Genomic DNA, 15,423 nt, shown 5'->3' with positions numbered 1-15,423 from the left:
CTATGTTCTGATCTTTTTGTACGGTAATGTACAATCTGAAACCGAGCCCACACAACACTACTCAATAACTCCATCCTATTTGGTAATGTTATAGTCTTTGGCTGCTCACCCTCTCTGTAGGCCTGCAGCTTCTAGAGCTCAATGTAGAGACTCTCCTCCCAGGAGGGGCTGTGTGTGGGCTGGAAGGTGAAGGTCACCTCCCAACTCCTCTGCCCATCAGACTCATCCACTCCACTCTGCCTGTGAATGCAGAGATGCAAATGCAACATGTTGAAGAGATACCGCTCATAGGATTTTCTTTGTTTTGAGGAGCACTCTCTAAACTGTATGTTAAAAAGCTAAGATTCATGCTTCATGCATATTTTTCTTCAGGGCTGATGTACAATACAGTACAGTTAGGTATACATTATGGCATAACTGTTACCAGCATAGTACCTTCATTTCTCTAGACCCACTTCTTAAACACAGGTTAAGACCTTTGGAAACATATCAGTACACAGTATGCATTATTTCATTATTGTGTGCACAGTCTGACCAGCTTTTTGAAATTCTGGAGGAGGCAGAGACCCAAGAATTCACTGAAATAACGCTGTCTTTCGCAACATGCTATAACACACATACACACACACACACACACATACACAGAAATCAGTCCAGCTCAAAATGCCTCACTAATCACATGAACAGCACTCCATACTCCAAACCTTTGAACAGGCTAATCAAATGTGCTCCCTCTCCCTTCAGAGGCCTAATCCCTTTTAGCAAGGACGTAAGAAACGTGCCACCTGCTTCCAGTCACACAGCTCGAGGCCTGACTGCCCTTATGACACCACCTTGCTCTTAATCTCTTGAACAAATGCATAGCTTCATCTAGATGCCACTGCTGGATCTGGACTCACCACGGCATACATACATATTTCCTCCGTTGTTCGCCAAACTCCCAATCCCTTGAACTGGGGATGCAGGCCGGGATTAGTTGACTTTTGACCCAGAATATCCAATAGATATTAATAAAAACATCAGTTTTTCTCACGTAGGCCAAAGTCTGGGAGGGAAAGTAACCCCTCGCATTTGTCTGCAATCTCATATTTACATTTAAACTGTTTTTGCTTGCTGTAATAATTCCTTATGTTCAGAGCGGCCCTTACAAGGTCTCTTTCTAATGCTCCCTCAATAAATATGAGACAAAATCTGCTATGCTATCTATGAAGCTTTGTCCAAACTCAACATCTGTTCTAGATTCTCAACAACTACATAACTTTTTTACAAAAAAGAACATCATCTGAAGTCAGGTATATGAACCTTTTAGGAGAATGCATGTGCTGAGCTTGTGTCACTGCTCTCAGTTGAGACGATGACATACAGTTTTTGTAAAATGTATGCGAAGAAATTTAGTATGAAGCCTCAAACTATACTGAATTGTACATGTTTAACACTCTACACTATCTAAACGCTGCATACATAAACACACAACAACATTTAACAGTAAATTAGATAAATTGTGTAATTTGAGTTAAAAAGAGCACAGTGCTTTCGTCTTCCACAAACGGCCTACACAATGTTTTCAGGATCAAATAAGACCAGGCTGAGATCTGAGAATACTGAAAAAGTAGAGCAGTAGTGTTCAGATGGATCTTGCTATCAAAAGTCGCCTTTAATTTGCCTTTCCACTAGCCCATTCAGAATAACATGGGTTGTTTAAACAAGGATGGAGATGTCAGGCTGCATTAGCATCCAGGCAGACTCTGCACCCAGAGGATTCAGCAGTGCCGAGAAAATCAGTCATTAAATTTGCAGGCACTCTGCAGAGCTCCACTGTCTGCTCTGGGATGAGGGACAGCGTTTTATGGCCAGGATGCATTTACCACAGCACAGGTTCATGTTTCCAATTCACTCCACAGATAAAAAGTTGCCTGTAACGTATGACACAGAGGCCCAGGGTAGTTTGGTGAAGTTAAGTTGTAAAAAGATGAGCAATATATTTCTATTTCTGAATTTGGAGATAGTGTGCTGAGGTAATAGTTAGTGTTTCTCACCTTAAATGCATGTTGCTTGAAAAGTTATAGTAAGTGAGTTGATTAAATGTTATTTTGGTATTGCTAATCGTTCCAGACCTCTGACCTTGAATGCAGATGCAGACCTATTATATAATATGTTTGAGAACCCCTGGTTTATAGGATATTAAAAACATATATAATATTTGCTCACTAAATCATTTACTCCTTTGTAGAAAAAGCTGTTCAGTGTTCACACTACAAACACTATAATCATGACTGCAAAACAAATTGCAATTTATGAATCTACTGAAGTTGGTTGACGTGGCAGCAGTTACTTGCGGCATACAGTATTCACAATTGTTGCTCTGCCATTATCCTTGATTGCTGGCGTGATATTTGTCACTCTGCTGGCTTTGGCAGCTAAATATTGACTTTGTATGCAGCGCTTTGTTCATCTATTGTAAACAAAGGATTTTTGTTGTTTCTCATTTCAAGTGCCCTTCCCCCGTCTACCTTTTGTCTCTGAAAGCCCTGGTTTGTTGTTAGAAGCCTTCCATTGGAGCCTGCCCCCTCTCCTGCCTCAAAGCCAGTCGCAGATGAAAAATTTATGACTGTATGCCTTGAAGACCTCCATTTGAAGTGCTACTCTTCCTCTGATGCTACCCCCACTGATGCCAACTGCATCTGCCGCCTTCATTCGACCCACGCTTTTCCTCACAGTGGGAGTGCAAATCAGAGACAGAAGGTGGGACGGTCCATGCCTTCCTCTCCTTCAGTGGTATTCATAAATCAAGGACAGATTTTTTGTGCCTGTGTGGAATAAGACATTGATTAGCTGCTTTTAAAAGCCACTGACTGTAAAGCCACCCTCACAGTTCTCTCACAGTACAGCAATGTGTTGGCATATTTTTGTAAGTTACTGGAACATATCATGCAAGAACCATTTTTTATTTTTTAAATCACAGGAAACACTTGTAATGTTGCATCTGAAAGCTTAATTGCCTTTTATTTCAGCTGGAGATGAATTATTGCGTATGACCCTCCTTTGGTCATTGTGAGTAAAGTGCCAGAATATTAAAGACCTTCTTTGGGATATATATTGGGATCTTGCAAAAGTCTATTTTACACCCAATAATACACTTTTTCAAAGGGAAATCATTGCAGAATGGCTATTTTAATATAAATAACAGATTTCCCACATTGCCATAGAAGCCTGACCATTAATAATGACATTTTAGTTCAACTTTTGTTTTTATTTTTTCAAAATGATCAAGTCTCTAGTGGCATTTTAGCACACTTTCCCAAAGAAATGTAAAACAAAAAAAAGAATCTAAACATTGTAAGACCCATTAAGAATTTTATGGGAATATTAAAATTATAGGAACTTTAGCTAAAGTAGAGCTGGGCAATATAACAATATTATATCAGTATCGTAATATGAGACAAGATATTGTCTTAGATTTTAAATATTGTATTACTGTAATATGGCATAGTTGGTGTCTTTTCCTAGTTTTAAAGGCTGCATTACAGTAAAGTTATGTAATTTTCACAATTTACCAGATTGTTATATTTTTTCCTTCACCCACATAGTCGTTATATGCACATTACTGAAGATTATATACCAAAAATCTCATTGTGTAAATATTTTTTGAAAGAACCAATAGTTGACAGTACAATATCGCTGCGGTAATCATTGATTTTTCATTTGGTCAAAAGTATTTTGATATTTGATTTTCTCCATATCATCCAGCCCTAAGCTGAAGCTTAGGGCTGCAAACTGATGACAAACTAATCTGCACAGATAGAGTCCCAGATGTTGTTCATATTATTTATTAATGGGGTTGTGTAATCTTAAAATATGTGTATTTTCTAACGCTTTAGATTTGATACTTTATCATACTATTTCAGACAGGTGTGAACGATGGAATTATTCAGCGGTGAAGAATTTAATCACCATGTACAGTGATGATGGCAACCCCTGTTTCAGAGGCAAACATGTGGGCACTCCCCTTTTTCCAAAGCCTCTCTAGTCCCGAGATCCTCAGTAATCTAGAATTTTTTTTTCACACATTCTTTGGACGGTTGTGAAATGTGCAAACAGAGGAAACAATAAGCTACAAAAGGAATGAGTAACATGCACCAGCTGATTGTAGCATTATCATTCACAAAATAAGGAACTCGCTCAGCAAGATGAGGAGAAGCCAAAATGGTTAGGCTGCTTTAAAATCTGTAACATGAACACTACATAGAAAATTAAAAAAAAAAAAAAAACTAGTTACATTTGCACATTAACACTTGTGGAAGAATAAACTGTGTTCAAAGACCTTGGCAAAGCCTGATCTCATGCACCAAGTCCCACTGGTTCCTAAGCAACAGGTAATTTCACAACACATAACTGTCGTACGTGCGGCCGCAGCTTTTCATAGCAGGGTTTCAAGCTAATTTAAAGTCACATCTGAGGGCAACCTTGAGCCACTCAATACTGATCAAAAACCTCTGTTCGGAGCTGGGGGGGCGATGTCACACTTGTCACTGGAATAATTAGTTGAGGACAATGAAGCACAATGAAGCAGCATTCATCTTCAGCAGTAATGTCCTCTCCAGCGCCACGTGAATCCACATTCCCCTGCACAACATGCGGTTTCCAGGCGCAGGTTGCCGAGTTGAAGCAATAATGATGACGACCAAGCAATCATAAGCATCAACATCAGCTTTTAGAGTTAACAAAATATTCAGGGGAAACCTCATGCTTAAGTTTAAATGATTCATCAAGACTGATATGATTGTACTGCGCGTGAAGACTATTCAAGTTAAATGGATGTGAAAGAGTGATGGCATGATAAGATAGAGTCTTGGCAGTCAACTGTAGATGCATTGTTAAAACTCAGTCAATGTAATCATTATTTATTTAATAGATTCACATAAATCAACAGGAACTAGCAATTACATTTGGAATTATGTATATAAACCTGGTGATAGTCTAGTTTTCTCATTGTTAATAAATCCCATTAAAGCCATAAAACAACAATTAATTAACTAAAGACAGCAGTCGCCAACAAATGCAGTATGTACTCTTGTCTGAGTACCATTTGCTCAAAACTACCATCTTCCCTACCAAGGTAACCAAGATTGGGAAGATGAAAGTATGAGAGATTGAGATGATAAAAACTAATACATGTTGGTTTTCATCTTTTCACAGTATTTATTGAGAATTACAAAAATATTGAATATCGCTAGTCATGTCTCTTTAGGCTCTGACACACCAACACGACGGCCAACCGTTGGCAGAAAAGACAGTCTGACTTACTGCATCTCTGAGTTGGTGAAAAAAGTGCGAATGAGCGTGTGTTCTGCGCTTGCGTGAAACTTAATATGTCTCCATAACAGCAGGCGGCTCTAATCTGTATTGTAGCCCCAAAAAATGAAAAGAGGCAGCTGATTGGACAGACGATTCACATGGGTCTCGGTTCTCCGAAATTTCAAAGCCAGACCATGATGGCTGCTTGTTTGGAATACTACCTCGTATTTTACAAAAATAGTTCACAAAACGTGTTTCTGAAAACATTTTAAGCAATAAATAGGCCATGCAGTTGCTAAAACGGCCTTCATTTCAGATCAACAAAAGGTCAGTGTAAAAGATTTCCTTTCCGACAAAACGGAACACACCGAACAGACTCATGTCAACGACCTCACCAGACTGTCCGACCGCCGGATTTGGTGTGTCAGCGGATTTAAGTGTTTCCTACACTAATCCGTGTCATATGTAGTATTTGTCAATATTTTATCAGCAGAACTCAGACAGACAATCTTTAAAAAGCGGTTTCCTGAAGTGGATTGTCCTTTACAAAGTGAAAAGTTTGACACAAAAACATGTCAATCAATACATACCAAGAATCTGACTATTTCTCCATGAAGAACATGTTGTACTTCACAGCTACAAAATCATGTTACTAATTATGTTAATGAGGGTTCCATTCTATTCCAGAGCAGCGCCACTGTCACACCTAAATGGAATGTAGCCATCGTTAATGTTGTTTTAACTGGGTCTACTGATTACACTGAGTAGAAGAGGAGGTAAACATATATGAAAGTAACATAAAATATATTGCTACAAGGCTATGTTAACCTGGGCTCAAAACCCAGTTACTAAAGGCTAACCTAGCCTGACCATTAATCCTTCCTTTTCCCTGCGTGTTGCATTTAACGGGAGAACTTAACTAGCCTGGACGAGTGTGTACTTTCCTGTTTCTAGAGGGCTTTGTGCGGTGTTAAACTGACTCACACAGCCACATTTTGCGTTTCACGTTCTGGAGCCGGGCTTGCTGGCGTCGGACACTGGGAGGGACGGCCTGCTCGTGGGCTCTGAGTAGCACAAAAGTCCTTTCCGCCAGCCCGCTCGCAGCAGGTTTCCAAAGTTGTGTTGTGGGAAAACAAGAATATTCTTTCAACGTCTTTGTCTTCAATGGTGTTTCCTCGTGTAGAAGTGTGTGGTTTGCGGCAGTCAGCGTGCTTCTCCCACCGGAAACAATCTCAATTTGAGCCTCGATTGCACAAACACGTGTGAAGTCAGCAGTGGCCCTCTCATCATGCCAACTACACACACTGTCAGCTGACATAGACTTAAACATACAAATATATAAAATAAAGCATTTCATTTTATGTAAAAATAACTTACTATATCCGCCTTATACTACCTTAAAAATATTGTAAAGATCAGGGACCTGTTGTCATGATCTATAGAAACCTGTACATGCTAGGACCAAAAAGGCTAAACATCAACTAGTTCAGATCATTACATTGGCTACCAATTTCTGACAGAATCAACTTCAAAATTATATGGCTTGTCCATTAATCACTGAACCATTTAGGTCCAAGATACTTATTAGAAATCCTCCTGACCCAGTATGAACCTTGCAGACCTCTCAGGTCAGCTGGTTCTGACAAACTGGCTGTTCCCAAAGTCAATAATAAACACGCCGAAGCTGCCTTTAGCTGCCTTTTTCTATGCTGCTCAAATTTCCAGAGGAGCTTAGACTTGAGACAATGCGGATTACTTTCAAATCTAACATAAAGACCAATGCTTTTAATTAATTTCTATGTTCTTATACTTTTTTGTTTGTTTTTTGATTTACTTTTGTAATGTTTACAGCACATTGGGTTGCCTTTGTGTGTGAAATGTGCTATTGCCTTGTCTATTGTATTCACCATGACATATATTCAAAAGCATTCTAACTCACTAAAGATACACTTATTTTCTACTACATTATGCCCAGTATGTATAAGATGGTAGGGCAGTGAAAGTATATACTTACACTGCACTGTGACTTTCAATTCCCGTATTTTTCTTTTTTTATACCTGTCTTATATTATGTTAACTGTTCTTATATTCTCTTTACTGAATGTTTTTTTAATGTTTTATGTAAAGAATTTTGAATCAATTGTTGCTGAAATGTGCTACATAAATAAAGCTGCCTTGCCCATCCTTACCCTGGCCTCAGACTTGGAACATGATCCAGCCATTTTGGTTTTGGGATTCACCAAAAAAAGCTCTGTGCTGTTGCTGATTGACAACAAACACCACTAGCTTAGTCTCACAGGACTCAAGACGATTTAATAATTCAGAGAAGGGCAAGAAATTCTATAAGAAGGCAGGATGATAGTGGACAGTAAAAAAAAAAAAGCAGGGAGGAAGTGCAAAGAGTTGATATGATGTGAGGGAGAATTGAGGCTTATTCATGTTTGCCTGTTTCTGACCCAGAGCAATAACATGTCAGCAGAGGCTTTCAGGGATTGTAGCTGTCAATCAAAAAGACACTCAGTACAGAGGAAAAGAACCAATTTTCATCCATTTTCTGTGGCTAGTGTTATATCAGATAGGTGCATGTGATATGAGATAATACGTGGGGGAATCTGTGTACTACAGATATACAGGAGACAAGTGCAGACAGAAAATGGAGCATTGATCAGTGTCTGCAGCGCAAATGCAAATCACTGCAGAGAATATTTGCATGAGTTGTGGTTAACAGCTTGATAACAGTGTGAGTGATGATGTTAGATATTAAACTGGCTGCGGCACAACTAAGAACCAGTCTGACAAATGATAGCCATAATTATCTAAAAAATAATAATTCAAAACACGGTACACATCAGATAATTTACCTCAAGGGAAAGCAAAAATCTCAGATAATTGAAATATTGTGAAGAACAAGGTAAATCCTTGTTGATTATAATTATTAGGGGAACAGGTTATGAACTCAGGTGAAAACAAGAAACCTGCTCTGTTGTTACGTTTCTATTTTTTTCTGTTGAAATTCAAAGCTTACATAAAATGAGAAATAACCTGATGGGGCAAATTTCAACATTAGTGGAAACACAAAACACAGTGCACGCATTTCATGACACAATAACTGCACAACATCCCAACCTGGTACCACAGAACATCAATAGTAGAACAAAGGTTTTGTACTTTAAAGCAAACAGCCCAAAGGCATATACCGTCTAAATGTTGCTGCCTAAATAAAAGGAGGAGTCTTACAGTGCTGCACAGCTCTTGTTCTCCAGAGGCATAAATTCCCAGCAGGTATAAGGCGGATCTTTTGTCAGAGATCAGGGAACACTTTGAAAAATAATGACACTCTGTAGAGTTTCTGTATTTGTTACATATCAATGGATCACTGGAAATGGCAAACTTCAAGTAATTCTGGAAAATCATTTTTGAGACTGTACTATAGAAAGACAGTCTAACACAATTAATTCCTTTTTTTGTATTATTTCACACAGGTTATCCCTTTACTGCACCACAGTAAATTATTCTTATTTTTAAAAGATACATACATGTATTCACTATTATAATTAGCTACAATAACAACACTTCTGAATTGACTGCACCTTTGGGGTCTGTTAAGCAAACTAGCCCTGAAGTGCCACTATCCTTCCCCCGTATGCACACCACCTCCCATCTACTCACTGGGGCATGGACATGCAAATTACAATCTGTTGCCATACTAATTAAGGTCTGGGTCACGTGAATGAGAGCTGCATGAATCCTTGAGCTCAACAAGGCATTTTTTTATGATCCAATCACACTGTGAGCAGCCTATTGAGGCAGGTAAGGACTATGATATTATGAAAAGTGTGGCCTAAATCATCTTTGAAGCAGCATTAAAAATAAATTTAAAAAAATAGAAGCTACATGATGTATTCTACCCTGTCCATAGCATGCCCACAGGGGGTTTCCATACTGGCTTTTTGTCAAACCGCTCCGGGAAACGTGACTCAGTTCTCCACAGCAGTCATCCGGTGAATCAATACCATGATGTCACTGTGACAGCAGGTGGACATCAAAACCAATACTGATAATTCATTAGGGAAACCGTAATTGCAAATGCAGTAACACAATACTTGGCAGATGTTCCCAAAAAGTGCATTAAAACATTAATGCTAAAAGATTGCAATATTTCTTTCTTCCATGTGGATATTTCAATAGTGAACTCTAGGTTTAGCTTAAAAAAATAACATCACATACTGTCTACGGAGCCAAATTACAGAGCAGGTTTTCCTGAAGAAATAGAACACATTGTACAAGCACAGTAGCAGGAAGTGACACAAGTGTTGCTTTGACAATCAACTCCTCTCTTTAAGAACCACCACTCTCTTTTATCATCTGATCATTACTCTGAAACACATCAGTTCGGATTATCATTTCATTACAGATCTGTTTTAAGTCTAACACTATAATCATGCCCGACAGCAAATCCTCTGGTTCAAGCATTAACATAAATTACACTTATACATACACCTACACTTTTCCTCATGTCAGACAGTGTTTACCAGAACCTTATTAATGGCTGCTAGCATTCCTCCTTTAGTGTTGGATGAATACATGACTCTTTGTTCAAGCAGTGACATGTGGAGTGCAGCCTTTTGCTAATGGAGTTTGGCGTGAGTGATCTTTGCAGGAGACCTACGAGGTGTGACAGCACTACAGTCGCTGTGGGATTTACTGTCTTTAGAGAACACCCAGATTCCTGGTCATCTGGGCATTTGTGCTGACTTTTACAAATCATCATGCTGACCACTTCCATGTCTTCAAAGCAATTGCTGAAATCCATTAACTGTGACAGGAATGATGGGACTGGTTTTAGAAACTCCAGACGAAACTCTACAATGTACAAATCAATGTGTAGACTTTTCTGTATCATATAGGTATTTACAACGTTACTTAACTAAGGTTATTAATCTGAAGAAATATCTGGTGTTACATAAAACTGTTTACAAAATGTGTTTACATCACCAGTGTAACATTTCCTTATCTCTTTATCTCCTCAGATCCAGTAACTTCAAAAAGGAACATTTTATAGCTGTGAGTCAAAATCCATTCACCGACAGCAAACCTGGTAGAAACCAATAAGAAACCATCTTTAATGCTACAATAATTTCTGTATGTAAGGAAAACAGATCTGATTGCTTTTGTGCCCAATGGAAGCAATGTGATCCTTCTTATTGATCCATTGATATAATGCAGAAGGTTTCAACATAATAATTCCTGTTGTAGGAAAATGAAAACGGCTCTCCCATGTTGAGCAGGCATGTGCAATATTATATGAGTATTGTTGCACCCGTGATATTTAGGTTCTTAAAGATCCATGCATATTCAGTATATATGCTATTTCCAGAGAGGGAAAAAAAATCCATGAATTTGCGTAATCACATCACCAACAACACAAAATAAAGTGTAAAAATTGCCATAGATTTAATTCAACAATTTCTGACACGGTTGAACAAAATTAAAGATCACAAGCTTCAAAAACGCAGGATATATTGCAAACATTTTTATGCTATAAATTATACATAGGTTTAATAATAGTAATAATAATAATGTCAATCCCCTGTCATTTTAATCTACTTGTCATACCAACACAAATACATGCTATCCATGATAATTATGACATTAAAAACTATAATTTCACTATGGAGACACAAAAAAATATGTTTGTGGGTGTTCATACAGTCACCATTATAAAGCATCCTAATGTAGCTTTAGAAATAGCCTAACACCACACACATTTATTCTCTTTCGTACATAACAGGATATTCCCCCAGCTGTTGATATCTGACACAAGCTCTTGATTCAGCCCCATTCCAGCAGAGACATGTGAAAGTCAAGCTTCTCTAAACACACAGTGAGATGCGTCTGCAGCTTCAAACTATGAATACATTATTCATCCGAAAAATCTAACGCTTGCAGACCGGGAGACACCCTCTCTTATGAAAACTGGTCAAACTCAAGCCCTGTGGCACAAATGATGCTCTGCTTAAATGCATGCATGCATGTAGAAAAAAAAAAAAAGATGCTGGATTTACTAACCCCAAGGAAGAGTAACTTAAGGTTTGTTTCAAGCTATGGATAATAATGTGAACAGAGAATAGACAAAACCCTTGAAAAAGCTTTTATCACATCAAATGTTTCTGATTCTTAACAGTGGTGATCAAAGCAACCAGGATACTGAAATAAAAGGTAGGACGATTTCTAATTCATTCTGCCCACTGCACTGCATTTGTATTTTAAGAATTTAATAAATATACACTATTCATCACACACACACACACACACACACACACACACACACACACACACACTCTCTCTCTCTCTCTCTCTCTCTCTCTCTCTCTTTAGGGTATCAAATCTAAATAAAAGAACCAATCACTTATTCTCTGTCCTCAATTAGCTCTTCTGGGACAATTTGGCAAATCTCTCATTTTGATAGCAATTATGTCAGGCATGCTGTGGTGAAATTTCATAATAATTAAAAACTGAGATGTGAGAAATGCAAATCCCCCATTAGTCTGAGACAATGCATGTTGCTTTAACAGGGAAATCCATATTCATAGCACATTTTCAGGGATAAATAATGTGTGTGTGCATCATGTCAGTGCAAATTGATGACGACGCCTTACCTTTTCTTTTTCCTATGTGAGACGTTTGTTGTGTTTTCCTGATTTAAAAGCCATGTTTAAAAGTTTGTTTAAAAAAACAAAAGCAAATCCTGCTCCCGATTTCAGGAACAAAGAACTAAAAGGTCATGAAAACATATCAATATGATTGAACTGTCTACCATCCAGTTTTACAGGTGATAAGATAACAACATCCAAAATTCAACAACAAACCAATAATAGATTGCACACATGATCCACATTGCTACAACCTTTAAATTTATGCTCACACAGCACCCCCCCCCCCCCCCCCCCCCCCCCCCCCCCCCCCCACACACACACACACACACACAGACACTCACTCACACACAAAAAGCAATAAATACTTAACGGAGAATCCACCCCATGTTTTATCCTCTTTATCTCACTACAACACAAATATAGTACTATGAACAAAGCTATCAGTTTATTAGATACACACGTATAATCTAATGCAGTGCAATACAACAAATCCTACATTAACCCTGATCCTTGTTAAGCTTAAATTGTTCTGTTTTGGGGAAACTGTGTTAGGGAAGTATTGATAAATTTGTAATTTCCTTGCATTAACAGTAAAAGCTAATATTTAGTCCAACACTATTTTCCCACACAACGGGAACATTACAGGTGTAAACTGGTCAGTGTGTAAGTACATATTCCTAGCTATGGTGACTAGAAATTATTGCTCCAGTAAATACAATAAGCATCAACAGCAATTTAAGATAAACAGATCATAAAAATCAAATCAAGTTTTTGAATGTGCGTGGTGTGTTTGCCGAGGTGTTTTTATAAAGAGGATTATTACACAGCAACTCAGATACAACATCTGCCTCCCTGCCATAAATTCAAGCCGCTTGTCAGGCAGTCGCAGCAGGAACGTGACAGACTGAGCGCTGCACACCGGTGTGTCTGCGGCAAAGTGATCATTACCACTTTAATAACTATCAGGAAGATTTGTACTTGTCACAGGCTCCTTAGATATAACATCCCATTCTCAGCGCTCAGAAGCTAGGAAATAAATCTTCCACTATCCGACCTACCACGCACAGCAATGTATCAAACAGTAACGACCTGTAGAACTAAAATTGATTTTCTTGTTCGGTCTAGCACAGTTTAGGCTAAATCAAGCTTAGATATCAAAATTAAATATCAAAACTTGTCAGCTGCGGATTATAAAAATCCATTATAAGGCCAGAAAATGCTCTGGATCGGCTTGAAATGTTTGTTCTGACAATGTTGGTACTGATACTCAATACCTTTGCAACCCTAGCTTGCTGGCTTCTAACTTTTTGAATGGAATTGAAAACCTCACTGCACACAGGGACAAATGTTGACTGTTGAATGTTGAATTTCTAACAATACATAATTAACCCTGTGTGAGTTTGTTGAAAAAAGGTGGATAAAAAGGTTTTATATATTATAGATTGATAAAAGGTTATCAATGGACTTACATAGCTTTGACTTCGTGTTCCAGTCAGACCCAAGAAATAGAATACAAATAAAAGGGACATTTAAAATCAACGTAGCAGGATGGTTAGCGGCAATTTGGATGTGTACAGACTCATCGCAAAGAACTGGAACCATTGTAGATGGCTAACGTCCATATTACCTTCCAAACAGGCTTAAGGCAAATCGGAGACCAGGTAGTCGATAAGAACATAAAGTTGCAACAAAATAAGTGTTAAGCTTAATTTGTCAGCATTGACAAAGGATTAAATATTCAGTAAGAAACAAAAAGAATATCTTTAAATTGTTTATTTTTTAAACAACAGTTACTCAGAATGAGATTCATATTCTGTATAAAATATAAATTGTACGACAAAGTGCACGTTTAAAATGTCGCCAAATCAACAAGTTGTAAAAATATTTTCACATCATATGAAAAAATGATGTCGGTATTATCGCGTAAGAAAACGGTTTTATCCTCTTTAAAAAAAAAAATTTAAAATTATGCTATAAATAGATTAAGCATCATTCTAGTTCCTCATACAAAAGTGAGAAGAGGTCACATTTCTAATCAACCTTATAAACAACAACTTGATTGGGATTTTTGTGTGTAGATGTACCATTAACTGTAAATGTGATACTATCTCACCTCAACCAAACTGCATGCAACAATGTGAAAACAGTACATGTATTTAGCTCGGGCCATGTGCAAAAGTGTGAATTATTAATTAAACATTATAATGTAAATCCACACTGTTTTTAACCAAGCCAAATGTGATGCATCTGGGTGTAGAGTGGGGGGGAATGTGCTGGAATATGCTCACACTGACTGAATTGTTCTGAAATTTACAATTGGCTGACCCATCCAACTTCATTACAGCTGTCAACAGAGATAAGCAGTTCTTTCATGTCCGCTCAAATGTACATGTTTTTCCACCGCGAACACACGTAAATCCAATTACGTTCTAATTGAGTGTTGCAAGGCTCATTGATTGTGACAGAGGCAGTGCAGCAGACTGAGCCGGGGAAAAATAGCCCCAGTAATTAGCCCCCCTGCACCCAGGAGGCCTCCAGGATTTAATAGCGAGGCAATATTTCTCAATATTACTCAATTAGAATTGACTTCACCAACAATGAAATGTTGGAATTTTAAAGCAGAAACAAGTTAATATGGTTTTATTCTTCCGAGGCATCTTAAATCAAAACTAGACTAGGTTGAAAAACTGTTAACATCTCCAAAGTATAATTCAAATGATGCCTATTATAAAATTAATTTGTTCTCTCAATACGGATATCTGTGATGGCAGATTGTTAACTAAATTGCATGTTTTTCAAAAGAAAAACCAGAGTCAGCTAGTTAATAATTAGGGTGTGTGCTTCTCCTCATGGTATGATTACTTTGCTTCCTCAAGAGTTTTTGAGTCTGTAGAATGAATTACTGGTAAACAGTATTGAGGGGAAGATTTACTTACTTGTTTTTATGGGAAGTTCATCAGAAGGTCATCTTTGCCTGGTTTGTAGAGGAACAAGTCCAGACTCTTAAGGATGTATAAAAAGCTTCCACTTGAGATTTCCACTTCAGTGTTGGTGGTAGGAAGCTACACAGGAGAAGAATAACAAACAGGTCTTCAATTCAAACTAATGGACACACATATACCAGCTGTGAGTCCTGAAGGTAAATTCATAAAATACAAATGATGTTGTTCATATGAACATAAACAGAATCTAATTTCTGAGTTCAATAAAGACAATCTCTGTTCCTGCAATTCTGTCACTAATGAGGCAGAAAAGGAGAGTCTTGTGGCTAAATCCATTTGTGAAGGGCATCTTTGTGCACACAGTCATGACACAATGATGCCAAAAAGAAGCTTACTTTAATTTTATAACGTAACTTCCTCTAGATATGAGTTAGGCTGGATTTGGAAGGATGATATTTGATGTTTGTTTTGTTAAACTCCAGAGAAATGACATGAATGTCTCTGGTGATTCTATCGAGTACTTCTATCAA

General features: G+C 37.9%; 1 protein-coding gene across 1 annotated transcript in view; it reads right to left on the bottom strand.

Annotated features, from left to right (window-relative positions):
- Positions 1–15,008, bottom strand: part of ccdc33 (coiled-coil domain containing 33) — a 42,536-nt gene extending 27,528 nt beyond the window's left edge. The window contains exons 1-2 of the mRNA XM_034879045.1: positions 14,888–15,008; positions 110–240 (exon numbers count right to left, since the gene is read on the bottom strand). The gene's annotated coding sequence lies outside the window, so the exon portion shown is untranslated. The remainder of the gene's footprint in view (positions 1–109; positions 241–14,887) is intronic.
- Between the last annotated feature and the right edge of the window lie 415 nt (positions 15,009–15,423).

This window comes from Etheostoma cragini, chromosome 8 (assembly GCF_013103735.1).
Source record: "Etheostoma cragini isolate CJK2018 chromosome 8, CSU_Ecrag_1.0, whole genome shotgun sequence".
Classification (NCBI taxonomy): domain Eukaryota; kingdom Metazoa; phylum Chordata; class Actinopteri; order Perciformes; family Percidae; genus Etheostoma; species Etheostoma cragini.
This window is presented reverse-complemented; position numbering and strand designations above follow the sequence as displayed.